This window comes from Magnolia sinica, chromosome 9 (genome assembly GCF_029962835.1).
Source record: "Magnolia sinica isolate HGM2019 chromosome 9, MsV1, whole genome shotgun sequence".
NCBI lineage: Eukaryota > Viridiplantae > Streptophyta > Magnoliopsida > Magnoliales > Magnoliaceae > Magnolia > Magnolia sinica.
In genome coordinates this window covers 32,211,551-32,224,397 of record NC_080581.1, presented here as the reverse complement: position 1 = coordinate 32,224,397, position 12,847 = coordinate 32,211,551, and positions in this window count along the sequence as shown.

Sequence of the window (12,847 nt, the reverse complement as noted above, 5' to 3'; positions counted from 1 at the left end):
GGATTTTCTTCAATTTTAGGCTTATGCCCTCAAACAAGCTCACAAAATGGATGGACAGTATAGATATAACACACATTCATCACAGTGAGCCCCACATCAACAAGGGCACCAGGCAATCTGCTTTAGACAACAAGAAACACACCATGACAAAGCATAGGCTAGGAAAAAGCCTGAAACATTATAAGCAGTTTCCATTGATCAACCACCTGCCATGCATCTTAAGCACCACTGCACCATTAAAATTAGCGTATAGGTCACCCATAATGGCATCGAGTTTCAATCCAACTAGAGGTCCAAATAACTAACAATGGATGACAATGAGCGAGCTTGTTGTTGACTCACGTCTATTCAAAATATTGATTTTCCCTAGCCCAGGATTAGCCTATAACGCCCCTAAATTTTTGCTCATATAAAATTTGAAATTAATCAAATTTAAAATTTGTAATTAATAACAAAATAAATTACTTAGCACGCTAATAAAGACTCTTGGATAATGGAGAGGTTGGAGGATCGACTTGTGTAATTGCGACTTTAGGTTAAATAACTTTTTGTTCAAATTGATAAAACTTTCAGATTAGGAAAATGAGCTCATCTGGATTAGAAGTTTCTAGATTCGGGGCTCTTCTCTCTCTATAAGAAGGGATCATACAGAAAACTCTCCTACGAAAACCTTAAGGGAAAGAGAAAAGAGAAAGTGTGAGAGAGGGGAGGCCTGTGGAGAAAAGCTCTCATCGGTAGGTTCCTAACCTTTCTTTTTATAATTTTTCTTACGCCTTTGATTAATAACCCTTGGATCTATGCCATGAATGGGGCAAATCTGCCTTGCATTTGTTGCTTTGATATGTGGGAAGTTTTGATAATACATGAAGGTCGTAAGCGAGATCTCTTATCGTAGAGATTAACATGGTATGTCTAGCGGTGTTAGCTTAGATTCCTTCAGATCATATGTTTCCTAATTCCAAAATATACCAGGGCCCCAAATTCTAAAATGATCTGAACACCGAGTGGGCCACACTGATTAGAGTAAATCTCAATCATGGTTTTGCATATTTGTTGATTCGATAGATTTTTTGATGTATCAGATTGATATACACCATTGATATTGATTCCGGGTTATATCTGGGATGTTACCCAAAATTTTAGATTAATCTAATCGTTGGATTATCCACAAGGATCAAAGGATAACAATAATGATATATATGCCATATGATGATTGTGGATCTTAGGATGGTCTATATTTGAATAATCGTATGATTTTTCTATAACTTGATGGTGAGAAAATCATTGGATGGTTCAGATCTAACCTATAAGTATATTAGATCTTTTAAAACTTAAAAATAAGAAAAAATCCTTAACTTTACAAAAATGGATTATGTAACAAAGTATAATCGACCTCTGTCGATTCGATCAAAGGGAGCTTCAATCGATCGAAATAGGTCGAAATGTGTCTAGAAACTTAAATAATAAAATTTTGATTTTTCCGATTTGATTATTCTATGTTTGATTTGATCAATGGAGCATCAATCAAACTTGATCGATTGAAGAATTCGATCGAAAATGTTGAAAATGGTCCAACGACCAAAGTATTTTAATCTTGATTTTCTCGATTCGATTGATTGGAGATCGATTCGAAAGAGGGACTTTAATCAATCAATAGGTTCGACCAGCAGATTCCTGGATTGATCTATTAGATATTAGATTATGATAATTGGATTATTAAGTTATAATATACATATATAACCCTGGATTAATTACCAAATTATGAATGATAGAGGGTCATCTTGATTTGATCAAAGGTAGGCCCCATTGAATGAAACAATTAGATCAAATTCACGATTGGTTTAAATTACATATTAGGGATCTTAGATTTAAACATGTACGACTATTCAATGCGCAGATTTATTTCTAACAAGTACAAGTAAGTGAATCCCAACATGTCATATCTTTGTCACAATTAAGATCGATTTGTGATGATTGCCATATTTGTTGTAATGTTTTTCTAAGATTGATCTATTGAGGTATGAAATATAGCGATGAATGACTATTACTGTGAATTGAATATATGAAGATGTCTATCATTACATTCATGAAATTAGAGTTTCCTCTTATATAGCGAGTTTATGACAATTTGGATATGTCGATGCATTGAGCATTGAGCATGCATCACATGCATTGCATAGTGCTTCTATGCTGATTGTTAGAGGCCCGCTCTAGATGAATTGCATGCACACCTCCTGCCCGGGTTCTTGGAGAATCTCCTTAAATGGTTTCCTAGTAGAATTATTACTGGATGCCCACCATTCACGAGGAAGCCTACTCAAGGAGTAGATGTGGGCCTTGCCTATGCCTACCCAATATGGAGAAGATTATCAAGTGTAATGCTAGTTGACGGATATCTAACCCAAGTAAGTGTACGATTATCCCACTTGATGCATGCATCTCATGTCATTTTGCATTCATGCTCATTTCTACATTTGTCTAATTTAATTGTTGTTCTGTGATATCTTAATTGTGTCGGGCATCAACCATATGCGTTCACTCACTAGGCTTGGCTAGCTGATGTTTGTTGAATCATACAGAGGTGATTAAGACTGGTAATGTAAATTAGGTACCAAAGAAAGAGGCCCAAATGGCAGATGACCCACAGGATCAACGGCCATACTTATCTGAAGATGAACTTAGTGCGATGAACTGATTAAATGGAATGTTTAACAAGAACTGTTGATCATTAACTTTAAGATCTCTTTATATTACTCATTTATGATTAGAAATTGTTAGGAAATTTGTTAATAGACATTTATGCTGGATGGTTGTTGATATCATGATTGAATAAAGTCCCAAATGGATGGACTTAGTTGAGTTATCGGTTAGATGATGTGGTTTGAGAATGAGATGGTAGCGATTAATGAAAATGTGTGAAATTGTATGACATCTATAGATGTGTGAATTTTAGAATTGTGCATGAACTTAGAATGCATTAAGTTATTCCTCCAAGCAACTATATAAATTATCAATTTAAGTACACTTGGAGTACGAGTCATAGGCCATAACTCGAGTATGAGAGTGCACACTCTGTATCTGAATTGCGAGCATGACATATCCTATTACCAGCCCTAATCATTTCACAAATTCAACACCAATGTCTACATCTTACTAACAAAAATATTGAACTATTTTGTTTCATTATTTTTTCTAACAAACTATTAGGCCACAAATTGTACAATTCGATGGCCACATCAATATTTTGTAGTGAGTCTGATGCAATCACATACTAGATTGGATCGAAAAGCTGAAACAAGAAAACCAATGGTCTATTGAAATCAACCACATGTTCGAGGAGGACGACTCTTCTCCATCCTAGATCCGAGGGCAAAGATGGCAGTCGACAATCATGACCTGAATCCAATTCCGTATTGTAGGCCCCACTCCAATTAGTTGCCTCATCTTCATCCTATATGGAAAGAAGTCTGAAGTCGATGGAGAAAAAAGCAATGCCCTTTCTCCTCTTGACATGCTAAAAAAATTAATTCTAAGGACATAAGCAATACCCTGTCTCCTTCTCTTTAAAAAGTATGCACCATCTCCACCCTACTAGGTTTAATCTTTTGGGATCAGTCTGCTTAACTCTAAGAATATTGAGAAAATATGGTATATCCCCTGCAACAATTGATGCCATCCAAATGTTTTCCCTGCTTTGGATGGAATGTAGTCCAAATCAAACTTTGATGGGGTTGTTTGATTAGTGTTGGAAATTAAAGTGTGATGGTTGGAATTGTCTAATAGATATTGACCGTTAAAATATGTTGGATTGAATTTTGCACCATCATATCTACCCCAAAAATCTTAAAATACCCTCACCATGGTAGGAAGTTAAAAAGAATTTCTTAATCACCACCGAATGCTACAGAATCCACACCACTCAAAATGTCAACCATAAATTTCAATATTACATCAACGATCACACCAATCTAGAGCATGAGCAATGAATGAGCTCAAAACATCCCAAGCATTTCAAGTGATGCAACAAATTAGAGGTCAAGTTCCATGGTTGAATGGTAGATATGTCTCTCTTTCAACAATGACAGACCAGGGATCGAGTGACCATGTGGTGTGAGTGGGTGCATGAGTGTGTGGGGTGTGGGTGGCCAGGTCTCATCAATCCATGGAATTAACATTAGTTTTAAGATCTTGACAAGAAAAACATTCAACAAATTCATTTCATTAAATTTTTTTAAAATTTAATTGATAAGCCTTGGATTGTACAATTAGATAGCCTCATTAATATCATAGGGGCCTGTAAGGACGGAAGGTAAACTAGGAAAATACAAAGAAAGCATATAAGGCATGACATAAGTGAGAGGTAGACACTCATCAGCACTAGGAGATGAAAACTGTTTATACCTTTTTGTTTGAATAAAAGTCCTTGAAAATACATTTTCTTTGCATTTGCAACTGTTTGTATTGTAATCCCACATATGAAAACCTTTTTCACTTTTTCACTTCATTATTATTCGAGACCTCATGTCATAGGCAAATTATTTTCCCTCCATTTAACTTTTCAAGAAAAAGAATCTCTTATTTCTGCGAAAGCAAATGCAAAGATGTTTGGTTGAACATCTTAGGACCTTTGGAGTCTTTCTACACATAATCGTAAAGAATATATAAAGAGTTGTTGATATTTTATTGATTCTAACAACACTCCAGTCAGGTGATTTTTGTCAAAGTTTCTATTTTGTATCTACATTGTTACGGTGTGATAAGGAGCTGGTTTACTCCAACAAGAAGTAGCGGATGCTATGGCAAAGTATTCATATCTAAAATATGATGCAATTCATATAAAAGTTAATTTTCAGCACACATTTTCAAATTTTTACCCTATTATTAAAGTTCTACGAATATCCAAAATTTTTTTATAAGTTATTACAAGATTATATTTGTGACCCAAGGCAAATTACAAGGAGTCTAAACTTGCAATTTCTTGAATCTAATCAGATTTTTCCAACCTAATGCCAATATTCCAACAGAAGGATATTATTTCTAATAAAAAGGATGTTTGAAAAGTTCATATGTCAAATTTAAGATAACATTATTCAGATGTCTAGTCAAGAGGTGTTCTCATCCAATATACATAAGGTAGCCATTTGTTCTCCCACGACACCTAAATTCTATTTTTAAGTTCCATGATTATTCTAGTAATTTTTAAGGGAGCTTAAAATTTAGATTTCCAGATTCATAAAACCATATTGTTAATGGGAATTAAACTTAGTTCAAGTTTCTAATTTCAACAATGTAACTTTGGAGTATTTGAATTTACATAAGTTTCATTTTCCCCAAGGCTTGATTTATCTAAACTTCGATCTAATACCATCTTGTAACACCCCAGTTTTCATAACCCGAGTATAATGCTTGTTTTTCGAAATTTTGAGTGTTAACCTTAAAATTTAAAATTTAAATTTAAACAATCTTCTCAATATTTATAGTTAGCAATAATTACTAGTGGAGTAAACTGTGCATTGAGTAAAAGTTTTTCATTCATAACAAAAATCCAAATGTAGTGCCCATACAAAACTTATACAACTCAAATACCGAAAGTACCATAATCTGAAAATGAAATTTATCAACTAATGGTGAAGTTCAATATGATCCATTAGGACCTCGTCTAGCTCCTCAACTACTTGATGCCATTTAGCAACTAGGTGAACAGCGTCGGCTCGATCTAACCTGCATCAACAGATATGTTTTGATAACGTCAATGACTATTGTAGTGAGGAATACCCTCTAAGATTACACACCCAACATTCGTACTTCAAAATAGTTTGCAAAACATAGAAAAAAATATATAAACAATGAAATTCTAACTCATGATCATATACACAAAGAATATAACCAATCAACATAATTACTTTATTAAGAAAATGTAAAAGGAACCACAACACGAATGAACATATCAAAATAATCAAATAATCAACATGTGATCTTCTACTTCACCTGAAAATCACATTGTATGTGAATTCCACAACATGACTAGAAAATTAACAAGTGAACTTCCACTTCACCCAAAAATCATACGGAACTCCGTAAGGTGGCTAGAAAATTAATAAGTAAACTTCAGCTTCACTTAGAAATCACAACAAAAACGAACTCCATAAGGTGAATAGAAAATCAGCACATGAACTCCAACGTCACTCAAAAATTATAACGAACTTTGCATAATGACCCGAAAATCAACAAGTTTATATAAAATAAACCATCACGATGCAAAATGACAAGTATTCCAACAAAACCACATGAGACAAATACTTCATCCAAGGATGCAATAAAAATAGATTATCCCCAAAATTCACATAGGCCTAAATGATCCCTAAGATAGTAAGTCCACAACAATTTTCATTTAATCCATTATACAAAAATGTCCACTTGTTCAAGGACCTCCAATATATCATCAAGTAATCAAAAGTGGCAAACATTTCATCAATTAACCAAGTTTTAACTTGAGATAACATGTGGCAATCAAATTATTTTTTCTTAATAGAATTAAAGAGGCATATCAATTATTCAATTCAAGTCTTAATTGCACGAAAGATTAGCATTTTCGTGTACTGAGATAAGTAGATTGACCAAGTAACTTAGTAGGTTTTAAATATAAGTAATTAAAACATCATTTATAATAAGATTAATGAACTCAAGTGATTAGCTTAAAGGGGGGAACCCTCACTTTGGGATGCAGATACACTCGCTTGGCTTACAAAGTACAAAAGATTTGCTCTACTAGGTGTCCAAATATCCACACCTGAGCCGACATAAATGAACTCAGCTTTACTAAACTCGACTACATCACAATCTAAATTGGCTCAACCTAGTTTCGAACTCCATCTAACTAGTGAAATCTGACACACTTTAGAAGAGAGTGCGTCAGCCGGGAGTAGGCATGTAACCAAACCACTTTACATCTTATACAATGGGTTGAATGATTTCAATTTCTATATGTTGTGTTTTGTTAAACAATATACTTGATTTATTTACTACAGCAAACATGTTTAACAGAATGCCTAAATGATGCTTTCATTAAGTAGACTTTGTTTTTGTAGTTCTTCTTGTTTGTATTCCTTTACATAAGTATTTAGAAATAAGTGCATGTTGATTATTTTATTAAATTTTGAAAAGTCCTATTCACCCCCCTCTAGGATATTAGTCATATTTTAAAGCTTCGCTTGTAGTGGTAAAACTGTAATTTCAAGATTGAGCCCCATTGTTACACCTTCTTGGGATGCTTCTTCAATACTCTCTTGTTCTTGAATTAACTTCTCATTTGCTCACACGATCATTGATGTGGATGCTTCAGCTCTTACGATCAATCACCTTATATTTGATGCTTTAATGAGATGACCAAAGTATTGGGAGAAAGTGGAATCTCCTACAATTAAATGGATAGGTCTTGTCCAATGCGAATTCACACTTAGATGGGTGTTCTAAAGGTTAATAGACTAAGGATTTTCCTATGAAATTGTGTCTATTAACTAGAAAATTGTAGAGATCTGTCACGCCCCAAACTCGGTAACCGGACTCACAAGGAAACCGATGGCCGGTTCTGGCCGCAACAGCTCCGTAGTACCCCATTCTCGGCTCTTGAGGTAGGTTTCGATCCTGGGATCCTATAAGGAGGATTTTCATAACAGTATAATCACTTCCAATGCGAGCATACCCAAGATCACAGTAAGTACATCTAAGAATAACAAAGGCACACATCACAAAATTCACTAAAAATTTAAACTTTTACAATCATCCAAAAGGTCCAAAAGGACATACATGAGAAAAAAAGAAAAAGAGAGAAATCAGCAACACTAGAGTCCTCACTGCGCAACTCTACTCCACGCTCTGCTACTACGACGCCTACCTAGAGTCTCCTGCATGCATCGATCGTGCATAAGCTTATAGAAGCTTAGAGGGTGGTGTAAGTGTGTGATAATGGTGCATTGAAGAATAGTAGGAGGTATAAGGAGAGAAGCATGATCAATGAATATATCACTAGTCTTACCAAGGCTTACCATGAATGCGATGCAATAAGTAATGGGTGTCATACCAAGGCAATATATGAAGGGGGGCTTGTACAGCCAATGCTAATGCGATGTAAGTAATGTCGGTGCTCATATCCAAACCATAAGTCAAGTATATTTTCAATCATAAGGAAATCACCGGGGTCCATTACATTGCTAAATGACCGTTGCTCTGCAGACCCCGCACAGTCAAATGAGTGTAAGAGACCTCACTACCTGCCTGTGGACAACCAATCACCAACAAGGCCTGAAGGTAGCGGACCCATTTACGAGCTGGTCAGACTCAGCCTAGCAATGCCTCCTCACACCAGGCAGGTAAGGCCACACCCCTATCCAACCGACTACATGACAGTGGGAGTCACAGCCTAACGGTATAAGGCCCGCATGCGCTCATGTATTCCACCCGATCACGGCGTTAGAGCAGATCCTTGGTACCATGGAAGTTTTGGGAATTTCACCCATGGGCATCCTATGCATCCGGTATGCTCAACTAATATTTCCGGTGTCCAGACATACGGCCATCCACGAATACCCCTGTGGAGGTAAGGCCCTGATGAAGTAAGGGCGGATATCCACAAGCTATGCAATGTCAGATGCATGAATCACCCAATCACCCATGCATCAATTCCAAGCATCCATCTCTTGGGGAGATAGCAACATGTCCTACACAATGACACAGCCATGGCCAATCATACCTCAACCAAGCATGCATATGATGCGTATGGGAGTGGCCCATGAAGATGAATAGGGGTGCCAATGAGGTGAAGATGAACTCTCTACCTAACTATAAAGGGTCTAGGCACTTAACCAATTCCTCATAAGGATACAACCTCTAGTGGGGGGCCCATATACCTGGGGTAGCCCACGAGACTAAGGACCTAGACTAAGGACCACGAGACTAATGGTATAGGCCTAAATAGATGAAACAGGCCTAGTAAGAGTCTATGGTGGGCCTTTAACCACCTATAGAAGCCCATGGGCTTACCTTAGGGCCACCAATGTGGACATCTAACCACAATTGGTCCCTAAGAGTTAGCCCATCTCTAATTGATCATGGATCAAGGCCCAAGGCCCACGCAACATTAGAAATAAGAAACGGGCAGCCATAATCATATCACAAATACTCATGTTGGGCTTCAGAAAGGCGGCCCAAGGCCTATCTACAACATGGGTCTAAGGGAAACACACATAGCCCAACCCATATATACCGCTATGGGCCCATAGGGGAAAGGTTAAGGCCCAACATAAAGGCCACTAATCCCATATATTGTGGTGGCCTAGTGGGCAGCCCATTGCTCAAACCATATGGGCAAATGTCTTGCTCTTAGTCAAGTAAGTTGGGTCTACAACCCGGCCCAAGTATTAAAGTTGATTTGGTGGGCAACCAAGGGCCCATCTACTTGTGTAATCCGGCCCACTAACCCAACACAATAGTATGGTAAAAATGGTCCAAGAGTTCAATGGGCCTATCTAGAAAGTTCTAGCCCAATTGGGCCTAAAGAGTTCAACAACCAGCCACATTCATGGACCCGATTAAATTCAACTGTGGTGGGCCTCAAAAGTGCATTTATCAAGCCCAACATTTAAGGAACTAAAGGTATAAATTATTCTCTCTAAGATCTTCACAATGTAGTGGGCCCCACTCCTCAAAATTTCAGCCTAAAGGCCAATCATAATTATAATAAGTTGCTGAATTTTTTTAACCCAACAGGTTTATGGGCTTATTAGAGTCCAGTAATTGTTTCATTTGATTAGGACATCAGCCTAAGTGGTCCAGCTATCAAGTCAGAGGGCCCCACCACATAGGGTTACATCATACTACAGAAGGGAGTAGGTGGGCCACACTGCTAGACCAAAGTCCAGCAGGTAGCCCACATGGGGCGTCCCATATGGGCCTGGGTATTTAGCCCAAACTGACCCAAATTTGCAGGCCGTACCACAGTCAGTTCGATTGTCCGTTGGGCCTAAAATTTTACAGAGTGACACTTCTATAGGTGGGTCACACTCCCACAAAATTTCATAATTTTTTAACACTTAAAAATATTTTAATTTATTTGAATGAAACAGACTGTCCAAAAAATCGGACTAATCTGAACACCATATTGTAATGGGCCGGTCCAGCCACCACCATGGTATGTACAGGTGTCCATTGGCCCTAAAGTTTTGTAGGTGGATCCTACCATGAGTGAACCATCTCTTTAAAAAATTTTATGATTTTTGGATACTCATAAATATTTTAATTAAAATAGGAATTTCAATCTATCCAGGAAGAGATGTTGCTGTCCATGCATTGTTTACCCAATAGGTGGGCCCAACCTTCATCCAAGAGGGGGAAAATGGAGGTTTAGTATTTTCTTCATAAAATAAAGGTGGGGTCCATAAAAGTGGCCCATCCCTCAGAGAAACTAAGCTGAAGTGTATGTTTTCCCTCCATACATGTGGGCTGGACAGCCCAACAAAGTGGACCGCCCACTCCTATGGGCCTCCTTTTTGGGTACCATTTCATGGGCCATCTGAGGTATGAACCATCACACCTCACGGTGGGGTCCACACCTTCTCATTACACCTCATAATTATAAAGAAAATAATGGCAATAATGATCCAAAAAATCATGCCAAAGATTGAACATGACAGTCCATGCAACAGTCCAGGTTTTTGGACAGCAATACATGGCTGGACACATCAGCCTATATCTCAATAATCTCAGCCATAGAAAGGGTGTGTGGCCTTTCTCAGTGGGCCCCACATAAATCCAGATCACATACTAGGACTAGGACACTTGCATGCATTGATTAAGGTGTCCAATGATCAAGGAGTTAGGTGGTAAGAGCATCCCACCTTGCTGGATTTTTATTTTTATTTATTTTGGGACATCCAAGGCCCACTGTAAATGGTCCACACACACATTATCATCCATACATCAAAGAAAAGAGAAGAGAGAAAGAGAGTAATCCGGCCATGGGGGTAGGGCCCCGCCACTAGTGGGCCCTCCCAAAAGTGAATCATACCCATACAACTACATTGACTGTACATGCAACATAAAATCACTACATGCATGATCTATAATTGCTATGGATGGTTGGGATGCCATCCCAACATGATCCTTAGGGTCTAGATGACTTAAGATGGAGTGGATCATTAAATACATCATGATGGGGTCCATGGAGAATGGCCCCATCATGGATCATGACATGCATGTAGGATGGGCCAAAGGGCCACATCCATAGGATCAAATGGGATCTCCACCATGGATTGGTGGGTCTCATTTGATCCATCTAGAAAGAAAAATAAGATCAAAGGGTAGAAAAGAATATCAGCAATTATAATCACCCACCTTAATGGATCCCACTCCAAAGTTACATTAATCTTCTCTTTATGCTCCAAGGAATATGTTTCAATGGGTGAGATGGATTATTGAAGGTTAGATGGGAGGGGATTTGAGGGAGAAGGGGCTGGAGAAGAGGGAAAATGGGGCTAGATTTTTTTCTAAGAGAGAAAGAAAGAGAGAAGAGAGTAGAGAGAAATGAGAGGGAGAGTATGGAAATTTGCTAGAAAAGAGAGAGAGAAAAAGTAATCATCACTTTCTCTCCTAGATAAGAGAAAAATCATCATAGCCTATGGTGATATAAAATATGTTGCTAGGCTAGAGTAGGGATGGGTAGTGTGTGGGTGGTGGGTGGTGTAGGATTTGGGGGTTTAGGTAGTGTATGGGTAGTGTGTGTTGGAATTTACACAAAAGAGGGTGGCCACCTTAAAAAATGTGCCCTCCACACTAGGTGGGCCACATGATCATGCTCAAAGACTACAAATGAGATGCACATAGCTTATAATCCACACATCGGATGGACACACAAGATGCATCGCTGGAACCGCGGCGACGATGCAGTCACAATGGCATAGGTCTCAACTCGATCCGCCTCGGGTCTTCACGACTGGACTCACAGATGACTACAAACACTATCCAAGGGTTACGGGTCACCGGGATTCGACCGGTAGGATCGCGAGATCAAGATGGATAGAATGCATACTCACACACACATGCACACCTATAAACTCGGGTCGGGTCTCACAACCCTCCCCACCAAACAAGAAATTTGGTCCTCGAAATTGAACAATCTAAGACAAAATAAAAGACAAAACACCACCATCATATAGCAATCATCATATAAGGAAGGCAATACAAATAATCATATATCAATCAATCATCAAACAAATGACTGGGCTCACGGATGACCGCAAACACTATCCAAGGGTTACGGGTCGCCGGGATTCGACCGGTAGGATCGCGGGATCAAGATGGACGGAATGCATACTCACACACACATATGCATACCTGCGAACTCGGGTCGGGTCTCACAGGATCCTAAGGCTAAAGTATGATCAAATAAAGATTACCTATTAAGAAATAAATCATCTAGAGGTTAAGGTTGTTTTGAGTCTATTTAGGTCTAAGGTTAGGATCACCAAGACACTTGATGATTTACTTGTTCTTCACTACTTAATATTTCATGTCCTCTTGTTTCTTCGATCTTTAGTTTCCAAGGGCTCAACCGACTTACTAACACACGGACACACGTGATTGACTAATAAGTGCACTAATAGGAAGGTGTTAAGCTAGTTAACAAGCCTCTGGCATACCACTTTGAGTTATCAACAAGGTTGTATCCAAGTATAGAAAAGGAGATTTCAGATATGTCACGGGTATTATATGCAAGTATAGTGGGGAGTCTCATATATGTAATAGTTTGCACGATGCTAAATATCTAACGAATAGTTAGTGCGGTCAACATATA